At 50.0% G+C, this 6,281-nt stretch overlaps 1 non-coding gene across 1 annotated transcript; it reads left to right on the forward strand.

Moving 5' to 3' along the window:
* The first annotated feature begins 5,658 nt into the window (after positions 1-5,658).
* Positions 5,659-5,741, forward strand: trnas-uga (transfer RNA serine (anticodon UGA)). The gene has a single exon. It is a non-coding gene; the product is annotated as a tRNA-Ser (tRNA).
* The last annotated feature ends 540 nt before the right edge of the window (positions 5,742-6,281 follow it).

Raw genomic sequence — 6,281 nt, forward strand, 5'->3', positions numbered from 1 at the left:
GAAGGGTTAGAGTCTGCCCATCGTGACATTCCAACCACCCCTACTGTGCAGCTCCATTGATGCAGTGGTGAACAGATGAGCAGTGTGGCTCCTTTGCAGCGGATGCTCCCTTCTGCCCCAGGAGATGTTCACTCACTTTCTTAGGTAGGTGTCCCTGTCTCTCCATCAGCTATGGAGCAGCTGCTTTGCTGCCCGGCCTGTTCCATGGCCTCCTCCTCCATCGGGATGAGGACATGGAGATAAGGCATCCACTGCCTGTCTTGACACGCTCTTTCCGATTGTGGGCTGTCTTCTCCTGCAGCCACTATGATCAACAAAGTTAGTCTCCCAGCGGGGACAAGCCCAACATCTCTGATGGTGATAGTCCAGCAGTCCATGATGTGGACACACATATTCCTCCTGCATATGGTCCCTCTCGAGGGACTGTGTGAGTTTATACAATGACTGACGTGCAATCCCACCGAGATGCAGCCAAGCCTCAGGCAGCATGTCCTGCTGCCCTTCCCCAATACACATGACTGGGTGGTCACTCCCTTTCCATCAAAAACTCCCTCTCACTCTGCCATGCGCAATGTCCAAAGGGTCCAAAGTGTTTTGAGTTTGTGCCTGAGCAGCCCGGATCCGGTCATTGACCCACTTCGTGCACTGGATCCATGTCTTGGGGGTGACCCCACGGCTGCTGACTTCACCAACTATCTCAAAGCAGCTATGCTAGGTCAGGTGGACAGGTCTCCACCTCCCATCCCTGGGGAAGAGGATCTTCCACCTATCTGTTGTCACCTGGAGGCGAACCTGCAGGAAGGCATCGCCAAACCATTGGACCATGGTCACTGCAGGCTCGCATTCAGCTCCTTACCTATCAGGCAGCAGAGACAGCAGAACGGGTCCTGGGGCATCAGTGATCGCAGAACGGGTCCTGGGGCATCAGTGACAGCAGAACGGGTCCCGGGCAGCAGAGGCAGCAGAACAGGTCCTGGGCCAGCAGATGCAGCAGAACAGGTCCTGGGGCAGCAGATGCAGCAGAACTGGTCCTGGGGCAGCAGAGGCAGCAGAACAGGTCCTGGGGCAGCAGATGCAGCAGAACAGGTCCTGGGGCAGCGGAGGCAGCAGAACAGGTCCTGGGGCAGCAGATGCAGCAGAACGGGTCCTGGAGCAGCAGAGGCAACAGAACAGGTTCTGGGGCAGCAGAGGCAGCAGAACGGGTCCTGGAGCAGCAGAGGCCGCAGAACGGGTCCTGGGGCAGCAGAGGCAGCAGAACGGGTCCTGGGGCAGCAGAGGCAGCAGAACGGGTCCTGGGGCAGCAGAACGGGTCCTGGAGCAGCAGAGGCAGCAGAACGGGTCCTGGGCAGCAGAACGGGTCCTGGGGCATCAGAGGCAGCAGAACGGGTCCTGGGGCATCAGAGGCAGCAGAACGGGTCTTGGGGCAGCAGAACGGGTCCTGGGACAGCAGAGGCAGCAGAACGGGTCCTGGGACAGCAGAGGCAGCAGAACGGATCCTGGGGCAGTAGAGGGCTCTCAGGAAGACACTCCTTTAAACCAGGCAGCAGTGAATGTAGGTCTGGCAGCCCTTTAAATATGGTGCCAGTACCTGCCGTTGTGTCAGATGTCGGTGCCATCGGTGCCTCGTTCCCTACCTCTGGTCCTTGTTTACATGGGCCCCACGCCTCCCCTTCATTAATTGGTCGGCTGCTCCGTGATCGTGGTCGGCCGGCCACATTTCACTCGTGTGGTGACGGCACCCGCTTCCGGTGCCTCTGCCGAGAGCCGCACCGTTAGTTTAAAATTCAGCCCATGGGGTCAAGAGTGGAAAATCTCCCCTCTGATTCTCTCTACTTAAACTGATGGAGACACCAAATTAAAACTGATGAAACCAGGGATTGTATCCTGGTTCTTCAATCTAGTTTTCTCCCAACTGAGCTATTCCATCCTCACTGTGAACTCATCTTCATTGGAGACAAATATAACTCCAGGCGGAATTTCCCCACCCGTTCATTCCTCACTTCAGGGGAATGGGACCCGACCAGATCGCGGAACTCAGATTATGTTAATGTTCTGCTCTTGATATCTTGATATTATCTTGCGTTTGAGCCACTTTTAATCAGGTTCACGGACAAATTCTTCCATCATCCCTTCTCCCACATTCTCTCTCTCTCATTCATTCTTTATTCCTCACAGTCCAGAAAGGGTTAGGAATCAGAGCTCACCCCCAAACCCTCTGCACACAGACCTCTGTCTGTTACCCTGTTTGATCCAAGATCCAAGAGACCAGTCAATAAATTACACTCTTTATAAACACAGAATGCTGCCTCAGAGTGTTGGACAGAGATAAATACACTGAAGTCTTTTGAAAAAAGTTCATCTTACGGGTTGTTACTGAGCCCACAGAGCAGGTCGGGCCCAGGCTCCAGCCCCAGCCTGTGCTGTGTTAGCTGATGCCACCTGGTGTGATACTGATCCACACGGAGCAGGAAAGGGCCTGGTTGTATTCATGGCCTGTGTTGAGTTAACTGATCCCACTCAGTGTGTTCGGAGCCACACAGAACAGAATGGGCCCAGGCTCCTTCCTCAGCCTGAGGGATGATAGTTCTTCTCACACGTTGTTGCACAGAGCCCCACACAGAACAGGGAAATCTCAGGCTCCATCCCCGGCCTGTGGTATTTTACTTCATCGCACCTGGTATGGTACGGAGTCCCCAGAGCAGGAAAGGTCCAGCTTCCATCTCCGGCCTGTGCTGAATTAGCTGAACTGACCTGGTTGGCACTGAACCGCAATCAGGGAAGGATGGGCCGAGGCTCCATAGCCTGTGGTGTGTTAGTTATTCTCATTTGGTGAGGTACTGAGCACCATATAGAGCAGGATGGGCCTGTGCTCAATGAGCTGATCTCACCTTGTGTGGTCCTGAGACCCACACACAAAGCAGGACAGGCCTAGGCCTCATCCCCGGCCTGTGTTCAATTATCAGATCTCAGCCAAAAGATTTTGATAAGGTTCCACACAAGAGGCTTCTCTAGAAGAGTAAAGTCCCTGGTATCAGTGGTAATATATTGATCTGGATTGGGAACTGACTGGCAGACGTAGGCAGAAAGTAGTTACAGATGGATCTGGATCTGTTTGGAGACCAGTTACCAGTGGTGTCCCACAGGGATCGGTGTTGGGTCTGTTGCTCTTTACTATTTTTATTAATGATCTGGATGTAGGCGTCGGGGGCACCATCTGTAAATTTACAGATGATTTGAAGATCTGTGCGAGTGTTTAGACTGTCGACGATGCTCGACTGTTTCAGACTGATCTTAATGTGTTGGGAGATTGGGTTCATGACTGGTAAATGATGTTTAATTTGGGTAAGTGCAGTGTTATTCATGTGGACAGGGCGAATGCTCAACATTCATACACCCTTCAGGGAAAAACATTAAAGTAGGTGGAAAAAAGAAAATAATTTTGAGCAGAGATCTGGATGTTCTAGTGCACAGATCTCTAAAGGTACAGCAGCAATGCTGTGAAGTGATAGTTGGAGCAAATAGAGGGTTGGGCTGCATTCAGAGGACAATTGAGTATAAAATGAGGCATATTCTTTCATGGGATGTGAGCGACACTGGCAAGGCCAGAATTTGTTACCCATCCCTAATTGTCCTTGACAAGGTGGCGGTGAGCTCCCTTCTCGAATTGCTGCACTCCATGTGGTGTAGGTACACCCACAGTCCTGTTAGGAAGGGAGATCCAGGATTTTGACCCAGCATCAGTGAATGAACAGCGATATATTTGCAGATCAGATGGTGTGTGACTTGGAGGGGAGCTTGCACATGGTGGTGTTTCCATGCATCTGCAGCCCTTGTCCTTCAAGGTGGTGGAGGTCTTCGGTTTGGAAGGTGCTGTCTGCGGCGCCTTGGTGAGTTGCAGCAGTGCATCTGGTAGATGGTACACACTAGTGCCACTGTGCGTCAGTGGTGAAGGGAGTGAATGTTTAAGGTGGTGAATGGGGTGACAATCAAGGCGGCTGCTTTGTCCTGAACAGTGTCGAGTTTCTAGAGTATTGTTGGTGCTGCACTCATTCTGGTTTGTGCCTTGCAGACGGTTGACAAGTTTTGGAGAGTCAAAAATCACAAAATTATTACAGTGCAGAAGGAGGCCATTCGGCCCATTGTGTCTGCATAGAATCATAGAACATAGAAAGTTTACAGCACAGGCAGGCCAAAAAACGAGCCACCCAGCTGAATCCCATTCTCCAGCATTTGGACCGTAGCCCTGCAGGTTCAGGTACTTGAGGTGTACATCCAGACTCCTTTTAAATGAGTTGAGGGTTTCTGCCTCAGCTGCCCTTACAGGCAGTGAATTCCAGACTCCCACAGCCCTCTGGGTGAAAAAACCTTTCCTCATCTCCCCTCTAATTGTTCAACACATCACTTTAAATCTCTGCCCCCTAGTCACTGACCTCCCTACTAAGGTAAATAGACCCTTCCCATCCATTCTATCCAGACCCCTCACAATTTTGTACATTTCAATCAAATCTCCCCTCAGCCTCTTCTATTCCAAGGAGAACAACCCCAGTCTATCCAATCTTTACTCATAGCTGCATTTTTCCAGTCCTGGCAACATCCTCGTAAATCTCCTCTGTAACCTCTCGAGTGCAATTACATCCTTTCTGGAATGAGGTGACCAGAACTGCACACAGAACTCAAGTTGTGGCCTAACTAATGATTTATACAGTTCCAGCATAACCTCCCTGCTCTTATATTCTATACATCGGCTAATAAAGGAAAGGATTCCATAAGCCTTCTTAACCAACTTATCAACCTGTCCTGCGACTTTCAGGGATTTGTGGACATTCATTTCAAGGTCCCGCACTTCCTCTACACCTCTCAGCATTCACCCATTAATTGTGTATTCCTTTGCTGTGTTTGACCTCAGCAAAGGCATCACCTCACACTTCTCCAAGTTGAATTCCATTTGCCACTTTTCTGCCCACCTGACCAGTCCATTTCTCCAGCTCTCCTAATGAGCATTTCACCACGTGCCTTGAGCTCAGTTACTCATCACAGAATTCCCACTATCTGATTTACCCTTGTTGCCAGAGTATGTATATGAATGGTCCAGTTAAGCTTTTGTCAATGGTAACCCCCAGGATGTTGATGGTGGGGGGATTCAGCGATGGTAATGCTGTTGATCGTCAAAGGGAGATGATTACATTCTCTCTTGTTGGAGATGGTCATTGCCTGGTACTTATGTGGTGTGAATGTTACTTGCCACTTAGCAGCCCAAGCCTGAATGATGTCCAGGTCTTGCTGCTTCTGGACACGGACTCCTTCAGTATCTGAGATGTCCCGAATTTGTCCTTTTATGAAACATTGGTCACGACTCACTTGGAATATTGTATCCAGTCTTGGTCTCCTCACATGATGGGTGATATTGAGGCTTTGGAAAGGGTACAGAGGAGAGACATTCGACGAATTCCCAGTATAAGACATCTTGGTTATCAAGTTAGACTAAAAGATTTGGGACCCAACACTTTAGAGAAACCCAGACTGAGGGGTGATCCGATTGAGGTTCATAAATAATGAAGGGTCCAATTTAGCATGGGAGAGGAGTCATAACTTCATGTAGCAAAAGGCCAGATGGCACCCGGATCACATTAAATTTCATTTTCAGTGGTGGGTGAATGTGCCAGGATGGCCGAGTGTTTAAGGTGTTGGACTTGACATCCAATAAACATGTTTCTGCGTGGGTTCAAACCCCACTCCTGGTATCTGCGCTTACAAAATGTTACTTTTGCTGTCCCTGACTTTTGCATTGCACCATCATCTCTTCTGTCATTTAATCACTCTTGCCTTCCAACTGATCACAGCTTCCTATTATTTGATCTGCCCGAGCACTGTTCCTTGGCTCTGCGCTTGCTTATAAACTGGTAAATCTTTAACTTAATCTCCTCTGTACCCTGACAATGACCTTCTCATCCTTCCTGGATTGTGGTTCCTCACAGGATCCGCTGCCTCTCCGACTCCCCTCCAGGTAACTGAAGGCCCTGAGCCTTGGTCTCGCTTTATACGCCTGCTGGTTGTTGATTCCTTGCAGGTCTGCCACCGCTCAGGAGAAGCTCAAGAACCAGATCAAGCAAAGTATCAAGAGGAAAGTGGACAAAGGCTCCCTGGTGCAGAGCAAGGGACAGGGAGCCTCCGGAACTTCAAAATCAGCAAGAAGGAAAACCCAGGGAAAAGTGGGAAGGAGGGTGAAGAAACCAGCAGACAAGAAATCTTCAGTGAACAAACCAGCAGACAAGAAATCTTTA

The sequence above is a fragment of the Heterodontus francisci genome, unplaced genomic scaffold, assembly GCF_036365525.1.
Source record: "Heterodontus francisci isolate sHetFra1 unplaced genomic scaffold, sHetFra1.hap1 HAP1_SCAFFOLD_337, whole genome shotgun sequence".
Classification (NCBI taxonomy): domain Eukaryota; kingdom Metazoa; phylum Chordata; class Chondrichthyes; order Heterodontiformes; family Heterodontidae; genus Heterodontus; species Heterodontus francisci.